Consider the following 19554-nt stretch of genomic DNA (forward strand, 5'->3'; position numbering starts at 1 on the left):
GGAGAAGGGAAAGGCTACCCACTCCAGTATTCTGGCCTGGAGAATTCCATGGACTGTATAGTCCATGGGGCTGCAAAGAGTCAGACATGACTGAGTGACTTTCACTTCACTTCACTCCATGTTTATGATTATTTTCAATAATTTATACAGTATTATAAGCATATTCTTTTAAAACTTTTTAGAATATTTCCTATGTATATTCTCAAAATATAGAATATAGGAGAAGGAAATGGCAACCCACTCCAGTGTTCTTGCCTGGAGAATCCCAGGGATGGGGGACCCTGGTGGGCTGTCGTCTCTGGGGTCGCACAGAGTTGGACACGACTGAAGTGACTTAGCAGCAGCAGTAGCATTCTCAAAAAGAAATCTGATGTGAAATATTATAATCATCTACCTCTGACTATTTGTGGGAGCTTAAAAAACAGCAAGGGTTGATTTTTTGATTCTTTGTTAGAGTAGTAATCTTGAATCAGCTTAAGACTCTCTGCAACACAAACACCATTATGTGAAATAATTGTGTTTTTATGTATTTAACTATAATCCAGTTGTTGTTTAGTTGCTAAGTTGTATCTGACTCTTTGCAACCCCATGGACTGTATCGATTTCTAGGCAAGAATAATGGAGTGGGTTGCCATTTCCTTTGCTAGGAGATCTTCCCAGACTACCTGTTGAAAATGTGTTTCTCTGCATTGGCAGGTGGATTATTTACCACTGAGCCTCCAGCGAAGCGCAATCCAGGTATGAGACATTTACAAATAAATTAGGTATAATTTATTTTAATTGCAATCTAAAAGTGTTTTATTTATTTGAAATGATTTTATTTTGTTACATTTATAAAATTTTTTTAAGTTTTCTCTCACAAATCATCTTTTATTAGAGCTAATTCATGAAACAATTTGAATAAGTCAGCACACTTCTTAATGTTCTCAAGATGTAAAGCAACTGAGATGTTTAGTGAATTAGTTTTTTGAAAAGTGCTATAGCATAAGATAGAATGTTTTAGATTATTCAATTTGATGCTATTACTTAATAGAGCTATGTGAAAAAGATTGTCAAAAGCTGAATCTTCTGAAGCAGTAACTCTCAGAAAAAGCTATATAAATCCATTTGATTTACAGCTTGAAAACATATACAAATTTAGTGACATGAATTTTAATCACATTTCTTCCAAACAGCAAATATAAATAATTTGGGGTCAAAAATTAGTGCGTAACTAACAGATGATGCAATATTATTATCCCTAATTATTTTAAAGTAGTATCATTTAATAATAATCTAAGTGAAATCAGAATAGTATAAATCTATAGGAAAATGAGTTTTATGCTGCATAATAAATATAAAAATACTTTTTGTTATTTATAAATGCCAGATTTTTAAAAATTGTAATATTGTGGAAAAATATGAAAACATTTTTAATAGCCACCTAAGAATCAAAAAAAGATGTTTTAAGCAAAATATCCCTAAAAGTGCATTTAAGGTATTCTAAAAAATAAAAACTAGATTATTAAAAGACAAAGAATTAGTAGAACTGATATTAAATATATACACTTTGAGCTGTGCAATGTGCTCCAAGTTCTTACATAGCTGATGGTAGGTAAGTCTCAACCATGACTAACAAATTTTTAAAAAATATTCTAATGGAATTAAAACAAAGTTTAAACTCATGTAAGTGAACCAAGACCTGGAATTGTCATGCCTATTGTAATTGTACAATACAGTAAGTTATTTGAAGGATGAAATAACTCCAAATTCTATCTGGAAACAAATAAAAATTAACATTGAAATTCCAGATAAAAATAATAATTGCCTTAATATCTGCAACAAAAATAGGTTGTTGAAATAAAAATAGCTTTTTTTCTGTGGTGAGACAATTGAATAAATATGTTATTAAAATATTAGCTATCCAAATATAATAATTATAAATGAAAACTTGGTCATACATTCACATGTAATAAAAAATACAATAACAAAATCTTTGAATTAAATATTTGTTATTGGCGACTTGGTGACTTTAAAAAAAGAAACTAAATCTAGCTTATCCTGAAGTATAAATAACAGGCTCTAATGACAACTAGTCAACATGTGATTGGATAAATACACAATTAGCTTTTAAGAAGCACTCAAGTCTTCTTTCATCTTCCTCCACTCCTCATTAATTGCCCCCACTCTAATTCACCCCCAGTGAAGATCAAAGGCAAATCCTCTCCATTTTAAAAGAGGAGAAGTGAAGAACTAATTTTGATCAATTTGATTCAAGCACAGGTGGTCAAATCAGTTTTTCAAAAGGTAGAGATCTTGAATTTACAAAGTCAGCATGTATTAATAACATATTTTTTCTTAGCTCTATTATACACATCTATGGTAAAAAGATCTTGATTAAGGGTCAGGCTTGGTTCAGGCTTGGTTTTTTTCTCCTTTGGATTTTGTGTCATTCAAGAATTTACTGGGGTATGCCGGCTGCCTATACTTGGTTGAAGATTGGTACTGACATCTAAGTTACCCATTTGGAAGCATTAAATACTACTACTTGCCCATACATTCTTTCCTTTCTGATTTCAATGTGTTTTTTTCTGTTTTTTGTTTGTTTGTTTCAGGAAAGAGTACTTGGTCTCTAAGGAGCATCTGGGAGTAGCTAGGGACTCTTTGGAAAGACAAACAAGGCTTCTTGAGTACGTTGTGCCCTTTTGCTGACCTGCCCCATATACCTAAAGTCCATGGTAGATCCTGAGTCTAGAGAACCTTCACTAAAAGAAAGGAGGGTGCGGGATTCCCAGAGACAGTCTTCCACTCAGACAAGAAAGGCCAGTGCCCAGTGGGTTGGAGCCAGGATTCCCTTGTTAACAGTAGCCATGCCTGTCAACATGAGCTTCAGTTAGTTATCCGGCCCTTATGATGGAGTCCCTGACTGGATAACTCTGTGTCAGAGATGCTGCTGCCACGGGATCTCCTTCCAAGGTGACACTAGGAAACTCCTCTCTGAGTCCATCCAGAGCAGTTGAGATGGAGACAGGTTAACTGAAGGGCCCTGTTAGCTTCTTCCTCTGCACTTTCAAACAGCTGAGGTCTCTGCATTGGGCTGAAGGAACTGTGGGCTCCTTCTCAGGTCCTGGGAGAGATGGTACTGAGGAGATGGGCTCTTCTGGCTGATTCAGAAGTTGGTTATCAGTTCCCTGTGAGAAGGCACTGCTTGAGGTCTGGGGATCTCCAGCACCCTGATGTTTCTGTCCCACCTGGATCTTTTATCTGGTGACTGCCATATCCAGACTCTGCAGATTTGTGATGAAGCATCTTCCATCACCAACACTGCATGCCTCTGGTAGTTTCTCCACCATAAATTGTTCCAAGAAGAAAGTCTATTCAAATGGCTCTGTCTTCAACCAGTTACGGTTCAGCATAGCCCTTCTCTCCTGGTAGTCTTGGATCTCTAGATCTATCACATGAAGCATCATTGTTAGGTCACTCACCTGGCACTGCAATGCCAGACTCATGCCCATCAGAGGACGAATCAAACATTAGGAGACCACCAAAGGGCTAGCTAGGATGCAGTGGAAATTCCAATAGAATGGGAGACCAGAAAGCTCACTCTGCCTCCATAATGTCAGTGCCTCTGCCACACAATCACAGGAGAATGCAGCTATTCCAGGGCAAGAAGCATCCTTCAACAATGGGCAAAGCAGATCATCTAAATGTCAAATAAAAGCCTGGGGAGGAGCAGTCAGGTGCTTGTTCAGCTCCTTGGCTCGCTGACTGATCACACTAGTGTACACCTGTCCTTGCCACACTTGTTAAAGATCTGAAACCAGCAAGGTATAGCCCTGTCTGGTGATATAGGCCTTGGCCAGGAGGGAGTTCTCGGCAAGCTGTAGCCGTGCACATGGCTGCATCAGCAAGCCTTGCTCCAGTTCCTCCATTGTGAGTGGCTGCAAGAGCTCTCACCCTCCCCATGGCAGGCTGGCCCGCCAGATCAAACAAAAAGATCAGTGTGTTTTTATTAATTCAGTTTCAGTTCAGTCACTCAGTCATGTTCGACTCTTTGGGACCCCATGGACTGCAGCATGCCAGGCTTCCCTGTCCATCACTAACTCCCCAAGCTTGCTCAAACTCATGTCCATTGAGTCATACCATCCAACCACCTCAGCCTCCATCATCCCCTTCTCCTCCTACCTTCAATTTTTCCCAGCATGAGGGTCTTTTCTAAGGAGTCAGTTCTTTGCCTCAGGTGGCCAAAGTATTGGAGTTTCAGCTTCAACATCAGTCCTTCCAATGAATATTCAGGACTAATTTCCTTTAGGATTGACTGGTTTGATCTCCTTGCAATCCAAGGGACTCTCAAGAGCCTTCTCCATCACTCTCCTCCAACACTACAGTTCAAAAGTATCAATTCTTGCACACTCAGCTTTCTTGGGTCTAATGCTCACATTTTTATTAATAGGCATATTTGTTTTTTCCACTGAGTAAATTTTGAGTCTCATGTTTGGATTTAGCAAAATCTATAAATTGGGAGAAGGCAATGGCGCCCCACTCCAGTACTCTTGTCTGGAAAATCCCATGGACAGAGAAGCCTGGTGGGCTGCAGTCCATGTGGTCGCTAAGAGTCAGACACGACTGAGTGACTTCCCTTTGATTTTTTACTTTCATGCATTGGAGAAGGAAATGGCAACCCACTCCAGTGTTCTTGCCTAGAGAATCCCAGGGACGGGGGAGCCTGGTGGGCTGTCATCTATGGGGTCGCATAGAGTCAGACATGACTGAAGCAACTTAGCAGCAGCAGCATAAATTGGAGAATTGTACTACTTTTATTTTTAGGACTTGCAAACTGATTAAGTTAGCTAATTAAGGTTTCCTTCAAATGGCCTAGACAAATTGACAGTGCTCTGGAATTGGATTATGAAGCTGAAAGCAAACCAGTAATAAAGTGTTGACTTGTTTTGTTATTGTTCCCATACCTATATTTTCTTTATGTTGTAGAAAGAGGGGGGCATGACTGAAATCATATTAGGCATGTATCCTTAATTCTTATAAATATTTAAGAATAACCATATAAGTGTTTTACTGGAACACAACAAATAATATTCATAGGGAAGAGTGATGTTTATACTAAGATGGTAAAACAGGTTTATAATAAAGATATTGACATAAGGGAGACGGAAACTTGCTAGGCAACATGGGAGACATGTACTATGGGGAATTACCTCTGTCTCCCTTCCCTCTGTTAAGCCAAGAGCTGGAGGAACAAAAAGAAGAAGAAGAAAGATTTCTATAATATTGTATGGTCCAAATGGTACGGTTATAAAAGTGCTGAAAGACAACAGTACTGGTGAGAACAGGAGTAGTTGGTAAAGAAAACTTGGAAATTACAAGTCTTTGGATGGGAAAAAAGGTGGAAAAAAGTTCTGATCGTGGAAACATAATGAAAAAAACTAATTTGGTGGTAGTTGAAAATCAGGCAAATAAATGAAGGTTAACTGTTGTAGAAATTAGTAGTGACTTTTTAAGTCAGTGAATTGCATGAATAGAGCCCAATATTAAGATTCTTGTGGGACATAGGATGAGTTATAGGAAAGACAGATTCAAAATTTCTCTTCTAAATGTGTTACTCTTGAGGGCAATTCTGGAGTTAATCTGTTTGTTATAATGTTTCTATTTGAAAATGTCAAGTGATAGGTACAATAAAATATTTATCATTACTTATGTTTATTTTAAAATGTTCAGAATAGATATTTTTAAAAAGTAAGATCTGTAACACCTCTACTCAAAACTCTCAGCTATTTCCCATTTTATCAACAGTAAAAGCCCTTAAAAATTCCACAAAACCTTACATATATTCTTTCTTTCCCATGCTCTCTGACAACATCTCCTATTTCTTCACTCTGTTCTAAAAATCAGCTTCCTTGTTCTTCAACACACAAAGCATGCTCTTGACTCAGGTCCTTGAGACTATGCACTGGGCCTGGAAAATTTTCCCAATAGTCATGTAGTTTTCTTGATTATCTTTTTCTGCAGGTCTGTGATCAAAAAATGTGTTCTTCAATTACATTATTTCAATCCTTACTCTTCTCTCAAACCAACATTCCTATCCTCTCTTGGTTGTTATTCAGTTGCTAAATTGTGTCTGACTCTTTTCAACTTTGTGGACTGTAGCACACCAGGCTCCTAGGTTCTTCACTATTTTTTGGAGTTTGCTCAAATTGATGTCCATTAAGTGGGTGATCAAAGCTAGTGGAGGTGATGGAATTCCAGCAGAGCTATTTCAAATCCTGAAAGATGATGTTGTGAAAGTGCTGCACTCAATATGCCAGCAAATTTGGAAAACTCAGCAGTGGCCACAGGACTGGAAAAGGTCCATTTTCATTCCAATCCCAAAGAAAGGCAATGCCAAAGAATGCTCAAACTACTGCACAATTGCACTCATCTCACATGCTAGTAAAGTAATGCTCAAAATTCTCCAAGCCAGGCTTCAGCAATACATGAACCATCAATTTCCAGATGTTCAAGCTGGTTTTAGAAAAGGCAGAGGAACCAGAGTTCAAATTGCCAACATCTGCTGGATCATGGAAAAAGCAAGAGAGTTCCAGAAAAACATCTAGTTCTGCTTTATTGCCTATGCCAAAGCCTTTGACTGTGTGGATCACAATAAACTGTGGAAAATTCTTCAAGAGATGGGAATACCAGACCACCTGACCTGCCTCTTGAGAAATCTGTATGCAGGTCAGGAAGCAACAGTTAAAACTGGACATGGAACAACAAACTGGTTCCACATAGGAAAAGGAGTATGTCAAGGCTGTATATTGTCACCCTGCTTATTTAACTTCTATGCAGAGTACATCATGAGAAACGCTGGGCTGGAAGAAGCACAAGCTGGAATCAAGATTGCCGGGAGAAATATCAATAACCTCAGATATGCAGATGACACCACCCTTATATCAGAAAGTGAAGAGGAACTAAAAATCCTCTTGATGAAAGTGAAAGAGGAGAGTGAAAAAGTAGGCTTAAAGCTCAACATTCAGAAAATGAAGATAATGGCATCTGGTCCCATCACTTCATGGGAAACAGATGGGGAAACAGTGGAAACAGTGTCAGACTTTGTTTTTGGGAGCTCCAAAATCACTGCAGATGGTGATTGCAGCCATGAAATTAAAAGACGCTTACTCCTTGGAAGGAAAGTTGTGACCAATCTAAATAGCATATTCAAAAGCAGAGACATTACTTTGCCAACAAACGTCCATCTAGTCAAGGCTATGTTTTTTTCCTGTGGTCATGTATGAATGTGAGAGTTGGACTGTGAAGAAAGCTGAGCACTGAAGAATTGATGCTTTTGAATTGTGGTGTTGGAGAAGACTCGTGAGAGTCCCTTGGACTGCAGGGAGATCCAACCAGTCCATTCTGAAGGAGATCAGCCCTGGGATTTCTTTGGAAGGAATGATGCTAAAGCTGAAACTCCAGTACTTTGGCCACCTCATGCAAAGAGTTGACTCATTGGAAAAGACTCTGATGCTGGGAGGGATTGGGGGCAGGAGGAAAAGGGGACGACGGAGGATGAGATGGCTGGACTGCATCACTGACTCAATGGACATGAGTTTCAGTGAACTCTGGGAGATGGTAATGGACAGAGAGGCCTGGTGTGCTGCGATTCATGGAGTCTCAGAGTCGGACACGACTGAGCGACTGAACTGAACTGAAGTGGGTGATGCTATCTATCTAACCATCTCATCTTCCATAGCCCCTTTCTCCTGCTGCCTTCAATCTTTCCCACCATCAGGGGCTTTTCCAATGAATCAGCTGTCTTGGTAACTGGATAGTAAAAATATAACTTGAAAATATGTTTTGAAGTATTTCCAGTAGGTTTCCAATTACCAAGACTGATACTTTGACTGGAGAGCTGTAAACTACTCAAATTCTGTCTTGTTAGTTTTCAGTTTCTATACTCAAGAATAATCATTAAGAATTCCCATCCTTCAACTATACTCCTTTTTCTTTTTTATAGTTAATGAATACTTTGTTTTGAACTTTGTTCGAATCTAACCCTTTTTTAAAAGAGTCTTTTCTTACTCTGAGTTTCTTTAATACATTAAGTCCTCATATGGATTAGCACCAACTTATCTTTGCTGAAGTTCACTAACCACACCTCTGTTAAGTCCACATAAGTTCTGTGTGGTATTGATATACCAACAAATCGCTACTTATTTATCCTGAGATTCCCAATTTTTTATATTTGATTTTTAATCATTACTTTCTTATATTTAATGAGTTCTATTCAGGCACTCTTCTTAAGAGACAGTCAAACTATCCCATTATTTAGGTGAATGGACAGCAAATTTAAAGTAATTTTTAATTCTAACTTTGCACTTTTGATACATTGTAAAAATTCCCACTCCCTTTAACATGGGGAGCTGGTAAGATAAATGGTTCCTGAATAACAATGACTTAAAGACATATTTGCTGTATTAGTTAGGGCTCGTCAGAAAAACAGAACCAGCAAGATGTGTTTTCATAGATTTATTTTAAGGAATTGGCCGCTCACATAATCGTGAAGGTCAAGTCTAAAATCTTCAGAGTATATTGACAGTTTTGATTTCCAAGGAAGAATCACAGTCCAAGTCCAGAGGCATTTTGCAGGCAAAATGCAGGAAAAATTCCCTCTTGCTTGGGAGAGGGCAGTCTTTGTTCTGTTAAGGCCTTCATCTGATTGAATGAGCCCCACTCACATAACAGAGGCTAGTCTCCTTTATCCAAAGTACACCTATTTAAACGTTAATCTCACTCAAAAACACTTTTACAACAACATCCAGAAAAATGTTTCCCCAAATAGTTGACATTCCCTGGTGGCTCAGTGGGTAAAGACTCTGCCTGCAATGCAGGAGACCTGAGTTTGAGAAGGGAATGGCTATCAACTCTAGTATTCTTGCTGGAGAATTCCATGGACAGAGTAACCTGCTGGGCTATAGTTCATGGGGTCCCAGAGAGTTGGACATGACAGAGTGACTAAAATTTCACTTCTTCCAATAGTTGGTAATATGGCCTGGGTAAGTTGACACATAAAATTATCCTTAATATTCCTCTGAAACCCTTTACACCTTAAAAATATACTGTGTAGATAATTATGTAAATATGGCAATCATATGTATCTACACACATTAATTATTCAAATAATGTGAATCAAAAGACATAATAGTTCATCTTTTCAATCTTAAAATGGCAAAGGCTGTTTTTTCATAGTCACACGTTGAAAGAGCACAAAGTTGTTTTGCAAGCATTTTTTACCTATGTTAGCAGGCTATACTAGATGACTGAGTAACATGTAAAATCACAGATAGGAGATTATCGAGAATCACACTGCTGCCTTTTCTATCTTTTCCCATGAAAATGACCCAAGCATAAGCATTCAATATTTGAAAACTTAGGAAATGAGTACCATTAGAATCAGCTTGGAAAAAAAAAAAAAAAAAAACAGAAAGTGAAAGTGTTAGTCACTCAGTTGTATCTGACTCTTTGCGACCCCATGACTCCTCTGTCCATGGAATTCTCCAGGTAAGAATACTGGAGTGGGTAGCCATTACCTTCTCCTGAGGATCTTCCCAACTCAGGGACTGAACCTGGATCTCCCCCAGTCCAGGTAGATTCTTTACCATTTGAGCCACTAGAGAAGCCCCAGAATCAGCCTAGATGAGGGTATAAAATGCAATGTGATTTGAGCAATCATCAAATAGTCTGACATGAGTGAGCAACTAACACACACAGACACCCTCAAAATTATGACTTAGAAGTCATAAAATAAGTCAAGGAAAAAAAAACATATCATTATATAATACTGCTGTCTTGAAATACAGATATATATTTCTCATGCACTGCCATATATGCCTATCATCTAGATGATTGTTTAAATCATCAAGTTTTATTAATATCAGTGGATTTCAGTAATTTTCACTAAGTTGTTTTTTCTTTTCCCTCAGTGAAAAAAACTGACTGGTTTTATTGTGGTTTTCATTGAGTGTTTTTTCTGAAAAATGCATGCCCTGTGTCCCAGGAAACCACTCACTCTTGGGCAAATGAGGGTTCATCACCATAAGACCGATGACTGATTAAGACAGTGACTCTCAATATGAAAGACATTTATAGGAGTGAGAAGAACACTGAGCAATTGTGCCCAAGCTTCAAGTTTCACAGCTTTAAAAAAAAAAAAGATTGAAAAATAGGGCATGGCTTTTCTTTAGAATTTTACCATGAAAGTCAAAGTCGCTCAGTCATGTCCAACTCTTTGCGATCCCATGGATTATACAGTCCACAGAATTCTTGAGGCCAGAATGCTGGACTGGGTAGCCGTGCCCTTCTCCAGGGGACCTTCCCAACACAGGGATCGAACCCTGATCTCCCACATTGCAGGCGGATTCTTTACCAGCTGACCCACAAGGGAATTTTACCATATAAGAGTACAAAAATATACAAAAACCCTATACAACTATCTTCACTATTATTCAATTAAAAGAATCAGAGTTTAAATTTTAAATACAGCAAAATATAATCTCAGATTAAAAGACAATCATTAAAATTGAGAACATTGTATTTTCTCATTTTATCGCAGGATGCTACAAAATTCCCCCACTGACATTGTTGACCTGTATCAGTGAAATCTGCCTTATGAAACTAATAACCACTCTCTCTCTTCCTATCAGATAAGCCTGCTCATTCCCCTCAAGAATATGTCACATCTATTTTTTTTTCTTTGAAAATGAAAATAATTTTTCTCTAATCTGAAAAAATAAGAAATAAGGTGAGTGGTCCTTAATACTTGGAGGAGGATAGGATATATAACAGAATACTTATCTGGGGACATCTTAATACTTCAGGATGTGTATAATTCAAGAGAATCTACTTCTGAAAAAAAATAGATATACGTACACAAAATATTACCTATTATTTCATGGGCTTCAGAGAACCTCTAGAGCCCAGAGACCCTGGGACCAGAAATCTTGTTTAAATGTGGCTGACAAATGTTTAATTATCTTCTAGTCAAATATATTCAACTGGCTTCCTTCTGCCTCACAACAGCAGTGATGAGAAAATGTGTGGGCTTCTCTGAGGTCTCCACTGACACAGATCCTGAGTTCTGCCACGTCAAATACACCAGCCAGGTTAAGCTCATAATACCACAGTGTAAGACAGAGGGAACGAGGCAACCGGCCTGGATAGGTTTTGCAGAGGACATTACAATGAAGAGACTTTAAAATATTTAAATTTCAAACAAATATTAGTCTAAGGCACACAGAGGCTTTACATGTGAGTGAACAGAGCTTTGCTTTCTGTTAGAAAGACTCTGGTAGGTATTTGCTATTTAAATCTTTTCAGGTAATTAGTCCCTATGGTGCCTTCCATTTCAGGCTCCAGCTGTTCATGCTAATGAGATGTCACTTGGTGTCAGGAATTCCCATCCTCCAACATTAAGCAGTTAACCAATAATGGGGTGCTTGTGAAGCTGCACACATAAAGAGAGGTGATGAACAACTTAAACTTAATTATCTCTGCTTTTATCCACAAAAAAGGGCAAAGGATATTTATAGTATTAGTGTTAGTAGAAAGTCCCCTCTCTGATGAAGAAAATTTCAAAAAGAAGAAAAGGGAAAAGTTTAACATTTCAGACATAATCATAGACAAGTTATTTCTTTAGATATACAACCTGATTTCTGAAAATATCAGAATCTACAGAAAGGATCAAATGTCTATCAAGAATCACCTTTTATCTCTCATGTTTACAGTATTTACATGAAAAGTGCTAGTTGGCCATCATATAGAGCTGTAAAAATAAGTTAGAAGTTCCATAGTATTTTACACTGTACCTCTGCAATATTGTTTTGACTGACTTGGCAGAGGACTGAGTGCATCATAGCTTTATAAATCATTTGTATAAAAATCTTGATTTTGATATTTAATTTATAATTTAAAAATCACACACTGTCACAGAGACACACTTAGTAAGTTCCAAATAAACATGTTTCAAAGACCATTCTGGAGAAGGCATGGCACCCCACTCCAGTACTCTTGCCTGGAAAATCCCAAGCATGGAGGAGCCTGGTAGGCTGCAGTCCATGGGGTCGCTGAGGGTGGGACACGACTTGAGCAACTTCACTTTCACTTTTCACTTTCATGCATTGGAGAAGGAAATGGCAACCCACTCCAGTGTTCTTGCCTGGAGAATCCCAGGGACGGGGGAGCTAGTGGGCTGCTGTCTATGGGGTCACACAGAGTCGAACACGACTGAAATGACTTAGCAAAGACCATTCTGATCAAAATGTAATAAAACAAGAAGCTCAATTTAGAGATATATAAAAAATTGAGCATCATTTTTCTAAAATAATTTCTGCATGAAAGAATAAGTGAACATTAAAAACACAACGTGAAAGTTGGAAATTATAGTGACTTAAATTCAATTTATGGATGTCATGAAAACGGATTTTATTCCTAAAAAATAAATAAATAAATAAATCCATTAAATTTTGAATGAAAGAAACAAAAAGAAAAATTAAAGTTTAAGAAGCTAATGAATATAAAAGAAAAATTAACAAATTACCATATATTAAAAAAAATTGACCAAGAAAGACCTAGATAGAGATCCTCAATGCTGGTTGTAAAAAGATACAGATGTTACAGAATGCAAAAGCCTGTGCTCAAGTGAGGTCACACAAACAAAACTTAGGCATTTGGGACAGAGAAAGGCTTATTGCAGGTGAGAACCTCTAGTGTGTGCCCCCAAAAACTCAAACTCTGTGGTGGTTTTGGGAGAAATTTTTATAGGCAAAATTTGGGGTGAGGGCTGTAGGGTGTGTGACTTTTTTCTGATTCCTTGGTGGTAAGGTAACAGGGTGATGCTCCAGGAATCTTGGACTCAGCCTGAAGTTATCATCCTCCACTTGGGTGGAGGCCTTAGTTCTGGTAGAAGAACCCAAAGATATCATTATGTATGTTCCTTCAGGAAGAACCAGGATCCTTCTTTAATCTCTGCATTGTAGTTTCTTTTCTCTTGTGGATGGCTTGTTGCCTGTCTCCTATACAATGTCACGAACCTCCATCCATAGTTCATCAGGCACTCTGTCTATCAGATCCAGTCCCTTAAATCTATTTCTCACTTCCCCTGTACAGTCGTAAGGGATATGATTTAGGTCATACCTGAATGGTCTAGTGGCTTTCTCCACTTTCTTCAATTTAAGTCTGAATTTGGCAATAAGGAATTAATCATCTGAGCCACAGACAGCTCCTGGTCTTCTTTTTGCAGACTGTATAGGACTTCTCCATCTTTGGCTGCAAAGAATATAATCAGTCTGATTTTGGTGTTGACCATCTGGTGATATCAATATGTACAGTCTTCTCTTATGTTGTTGGAAGAGGGTGTTTGCTCTGACCAGTGTGTTCTCTTGGAAAAACTCTATGACCTTTTTCTCTGCTTCATTCTGTACTCCAAGGCCAAATTTGCCTGTTACTCGAGGTGTTTCTTGACTTCCTACTTTTGCATTCCGGTCCCCTATAATGAAAGGACATCTTTTTTGGGTGTTAGTTCTAAAAGGTCTTGTAGGTCTTCATAGAACCATTCAACTTCAGCTTCTCCAGTGTTACTAGTCAGGGCATAGACTTGGATTACTGTGATATTGAATGACTTGACTTGGAAACGAACAGAGATCATTCTGTCATTTTTTTTTTTTTTTTGCATCCAAGTACTGCATTTCAGACTCTTATGTTGACTGTGATGGCTAATCCATTTCTTCTAAGGGATTTCTGCATACAGCAGTAGGTATAATGGTCATCTGAGTTAAATTCACCCATTCCAGTCCATCTTAGTAGGCTGATTCCTAGAATGTTGATGTTCACTCTTGCCATCTCCTCTTTGGCCACTTCCAATTTGCCTTGATTCATGGACCTAACATCTCCGTTTCCTATGCAATATTGCTCTTTACAGCATCGGACCTTGCTTCTATCTACAGTCACATCCACAACTGGGTATTGTTTTTGCTTTGGCTCCATCCCTTCATTCTTTCTGGAATTATTTCTCCACTGATCTCCTCTAGCACACTGAGCACCTACTGACCTGGGGAATTCATCTTTCAGTGTCATATCTTTTTGCCTTTTCATACTATTCATGAGTGCCTGATGAACTGTGAATGGGGGTTCAGAAGATTGTACAGGAGACAGGGATAAAGACCATTCCCAAGAAAAACAATGCAAAAAAACAAAATGGCTGTCTGAGGAGGCCTTACAAATAGCTGTGAAAAGAAGAGAAGTGAAAAGCAAAGGAGAAAAGGAAGGGTATACCCATTTGAATGCAGAGTTCCAAAGAATAGCAAGGAGAGACAAGAAAGCCTTCCTCAGTGATCAATGCAAAGAAATAGAGGAAAACAATAGAATGGGGAAGACTAGAGATCTCTTCAAGAGAATTAGAGATACCAAGGGAACATTTCATTCAAAGATGGGCTCAATAAAGGATAAAAGTGGTATGGACCTAACAGAAGCAGAAGATATTAAGAACAGCTGGCAAGAATACACAGAAGAATTGTACAAAAAAGATCTACACAACCCAGATAAACATGACGCTGTGATCACTCACCTAGAGACAGACATCCTGGAAGGTGAAGTCAAGTAGGCCTTAGGATGCATCACTATGAACAAAGCTAGTGGATGTTTTGGAATTCCAGTTGAGCTATTTCAAATCCTAAAAGATGATGCTATGAAAGTGCTGCACTCAATATGTCAGAAAATTTGGAAAAACTGCAGTGGCCACAGGACAAAAAAAGGTCAGTTTTCATTCCAATCGCAAAGAAAGGCAATGTGAAATAATGTTCAACTACCACACAATTGTACTCATCTCACATGCTAGTAAAGTAAAGCTCAACATTCTCCAAGCCAAGCTTCAGCAGTACATGAATCTTGAACTTGCAGATGTTCAAACTCGTTATAAAAAAGACAAAGGAACCAGAGACCAAATTGGTAACATATATTTGATCATCAAAAAAGCAAGAGTCTCAGAAAAACATCTATTTCTGCTTTATTGACTATACCAAAACCTTTGACTGTGTGGATCACAATAAACTGTGGAAAATTCTTAAAGAGATGGAAATACCAGACCATCTGACCTGCCTCTTGAGAAACCTATATGCAGGTCAGGAAGCAACAGGTAGAACTGGACACAGAACAACAAACTGGTTCCAAATAGGAAAAGGAATACGTCAAGGCTGTATATTGTCACCCTGCTTATTTAACTTATATGCAGAGTGCATCATGAGAAACGCTGGGCTGGATGAAGCACAAGCTGGAATCAAGGTTGCTTGGAGAAATATCAATAACCTCATATATGAAGATGACACCACCCTTATAGCAGAAAGTGAAGAGGAACTAAAGAGCCTCTTGATGAAAGTGAAAAAGGAGAGTGAAATTGTTGGCTTAAAGCTCAACAGTCAGAAACCTAAGATCATGGTATCTGATCCCATCACTTCATGGCAAATTGAAGGGAAAACAGTGAATCAGTGGCTGACTTCATTTTTGGGGTTCCAAAATCACTGCACATGGTGATTGCAGCCATGAAATTAAAAGATGCTTGCTCCTTGGAAGAAAGTTATGACCAACCTAGACAGCATATTAAAAAGCAGAGACATTACTTTGCCAACAAAGGTCCATCTAGTCAAGGCTATGGTTTTTCCAGTGGTCATGTATGGCTGTGAGAGTTGGACTGTAAAGAAAGCTGAGTGCAGAAGAATTGATGCTTTTGAACTGTGGTGTTGGAGAAAACTCTTGAGAACCCCTTGGTCTGAAAGAAGATCTGACCAGTCCATCCTAAAGGAGATCAGTCCTGGGCATTCCTTGGAAGGACTGATGCTGAAGCTGAAACTCCAATACTTTGGCCACCTAATGCGAAGAGCCAACTCATTTGAAAAGACCCTGATGCTGGGAGGGATTGGGGGCAGGAGGAGAAGGGGACGACAGAGGATGAGATGGTTGGATGACATCACTGACTCAATGGACATGTGTTTGTGTACACTTTGGGAGTTGGTGATGGACAGGGAGGTCTGACGTACTGCAGTTCATGAAGTCGCCGAGTTTCACGCGACTGAGCAACTGAACTGAATAGTTTCTTGGTTGTTCCTCCTTTGTTCTAAATTTCCTATTTCCCTGATAAGTAGCTGTTTGAATCTGACCTTTGGAATTCAGGGAAGGTACAGTTCAGTACAGTTCAGTACAGTCGCTCAGTCGTGTCCGACTCTTTGCGACCCCATGAACCGCAGCACGCCAGGCCTCCCTGTCCATCACCAACTCCTGGAGTTTACTCAAACTCATGTCCATTGAGTTGGTGATGCTATCCAGCCATCTAATCCTTTGTCACCCCCTTCTCCTCCTGCCCCAATCCCTCCCAGCATCAAAGTCTTTTCCAATGAGTCAACTCTTCACATCAGATGACCAAAGTATTGGAGTTTCAGCTTTAGCATCAGTCCTTCCAAAGAACACTGAGGACTGATCTCCTTTAGAATGGACTGGTTGGATCTCCTTGCAGTCCAAGGGACTCTCAAGAGTCTTCTCCAACACCACAGTTCAAAAGCATCAATTCTTCGGCTCTCAGCTTTCTTCACAGTCCAACTTTCACATCCATACATGACCACTGGAAAAACCATAGCCCTGACTAGATGGACCTTTGTTGGCAAAGTAATGTCTCTGCTTTTCAATATGATATCTAGGTTGGTCACAACTTTCCTTCCAAGGAGTAAGTGTCTTTTAATTTCATGGCTGCACTCACCATCTGCAGTGATTTTGGAGCCCCAAAAAATAAAATCTGACACTGTTTCCACTATTTCCCATCTATTTCCCATGAAGTGATGGGACCAGATGCTATGATCTTACTTTTCTGAATGTTGAGCTTTAAGCCTACTTTTTCACTTTCCACTTTCACTTTTATCAAGAGGCTTTTTAGTTTCTCTTCACTTTCTGCCATAAGGATGGTGTCCTCTGCATATCTGAGGTTATTGATATTTCCCCCAGCAATCTTGATTCCAGCTTGTGCTTCATCCAGCCTGGTATTTCTCATGATGTACTCTGCATATACATTAAATAAGCAGTGTGACAATAAACAGCCTTGATGTACTCCTTTTCCTATTTGGAACCATTCTGTTGTTCCATGTCCAGTTCTAATTGCTGCTTCCTGACCTACATACAGGTTATTCTAGAGGCGGGTCAGGTGGTCTGGTATTCCCATTTCTTTCAGAATTTTCCACAGTTTATTGTGATCCACACAGATAAAGGCTTTGGCATAGTCAATAAAGCAGAAGTAGATGTTTTTCTGGAACTCTCTTGCTTTTTCTATGATCCAGTGGATGTTGGCAATTTGATCTCTGGTTCCTCTGCCTTTTCTAAAACCAGCTTGAATATCTGGAACTTCTGGGTTCACATATTGCTGAATCCTGGCTTGTTTAGATGGCTAAAATCTTTAATCTGCAAATAAGAAATTGGAGACCCAGAAAGGTTTTTGTGCTTAGGAGGGCCTCAGAGATTTCTGCTGAGTTTCCCATAAATTACACTGAAAAAAACATTTTTTCTTAAAAAGAATTACCAATGAGAGAAAAGAGGGTGAGAGAGAGTAAAAGCAAATTACAAGGATAGAGAATGGAATTAAACTACCTATATAGGTAAAAATAAAATATTTCAAAGAAAAGAGATGATAAAATCTTGTCAATAATTTAAAAATCTAAGTTATAATAATTTATCTGCAGTGTGAAAAGATATTTGGTATAAAATTAAATAGGATAAACATTTATAGTCTAGTCTGCTACTGCTGCTGCTGCTGCTAAGTTGCTTCAGTCGCGTCCAACTCTGTGGGACCCCACAGACGGCAGCCCACCAGGCTCCCCCGTCCCTAGGACTCTCCAGGCAACAACACTGGAGTGGGTTGCCATTTCCTTCTCCAATGCATGAAAGTGAAAAGTGAAAGGGAAGTCGGTCAGTCGTGTCCTATCCTCAGCGACCCCATGGACTGCAGCCTACCAGGCTCCTCCGTCCATGGGATTTTCCAGGCAAGAGTACTGGAGTGGGTTGCCATTGCCTTCTCCAATAGTCTAATCTACTATTACTTAAATAATCTACTGTTTTTATGGAGATATATATGTATATGCGTGTCTTGTATATATGCAGAATCAAATATAGATATATAGGCACAAAAGCAACAAAAATTATCTTAAATATTTGACAAGTGGCTAGCTATTTTTAAAATTTTATTTACTTTTAATTTAAGTATTAGTGGTAAGTTTTGACAAGGAGAATAACTGACCATTACATTTTGTTTTCTATATTAAATGGAAAATTTATTTTACTTTTTTAATTCATAAAAAGACACATTAACAACAAAAATAAATCTAAAATGTATAGCTAAATTACTCAGCAGCATTTTAGACACTTAGAGATGTTACTTTTAATAATTATTATTAATATTATTATTTCTTTATGGGTAATATACTGCACATAGAATCACCAGCAAAAACCTCTAAAAAAATTAGAAAAACTTTACAATGGCACAATATAATTTGGGAAAAAATTATGTAGTAAAAGTAAAAACTTTTCATTATTTCTTAAGAATCAGAGGAAACTCCATTTTTGAAAAGTCAATTGTCATTTTCCTAAGTGATAGATCCAAATAATATCGTAGCAAAATCATTGTTTGCTATAGAAATCTGTAGTTCATTTACAAGGTAAATTCTACAAATTAATCTTATTCAAAACTCTTTCAAATGTTAGAAACTCACCTGCTGAATCTGAGGCGAAGAACCAAAAAATTCATGTCTTACAGGAAAACATTCAGATGTTTACTGCTAGGCAATCATCTTATAACTGTTCTTTTATTAAAAAAAAAAAAAACAAACAAAAACATATAATAGGAAAATTCTGTCTTTGGGAACTGGAGCTTCATTGTTCTATTCAGCTGTCCTCTTTTGACTGTATTCTAATACAGAGATTCTCAATCCACATTGCATATTAAAATGACATGGGCAAAGTGTAAAAAATGTACTTAGTCAAATCACATGAAGTTTTACTATTTCAGAAAATTCGAGTACTCAGTGTCTACAGTATCCAATCAGTCCTAGAAATTCCCTAAGTCTTTATCAGTTTTTGGATAATTTTGAATATCCAACAATCTTTAATGTACCATCTTCCATGAAAGGGAGTTTTTCAGATGGCACATTGGTAAAATACCCCCTTGATAATGCAGAAGAGACAGAAGAGATGTGGGTATGTTCCCTGGGTCAGGAAGATCCCCTGGAGGATGGCATGGCAACCCACTCCAGTTTTCTTGCCTGGAGAATCCCAAAGATGGAGATCGGCAAGCTACAGTCCATGGGGTTGCAAAGAGTCTGACATGACTGAAGTGACTTAGCATGCACACACACAGGCACGCACCTGAAGAAACTTCCATAAAAATCCCATAAGTATAGGGTTCAGAGAGCTTTGGGGTTGGTGAGCACATCCATGTGCTGCAGGGGTGGTACGTCCCAACTCCATGGGAACAGAAGCTCCTGTGTTCAGGACCTTTCTGAACCT

The 19554-nt window shown here is 38.4% G+C and overlaps 1 pseudogene; it reads right to left on the minus strand.

Moving 5' to 3' along the window:
• Window positions 1–3011: 3011 nt before the first annotated feature.
• On the minus strand, window positions 3012–3911 carry LOC129647682 (non-homologous end-joining factor 1-like; annotated as a pseudogene).
• Between the last annotated feature and the right edge of the window lie 15643 nt (window positions 3912–19554).

This window comes from Bubalus kerabau, chromosome 3 (assembly GCF_029407905.1).
Source record: "Bubalus kerabau isolate K-KA32 ecotype Philippines breed swamp buffalo chromosome 3, PCC_UOA_SB_1v2, whole genome shotgun sequence".
Lineage (NCBI taxonomy): Eukaryota > Metazoa > Chordata > Mammalia > Artiodactyla > Bovidae > Bubalus > Bubalus kerabau.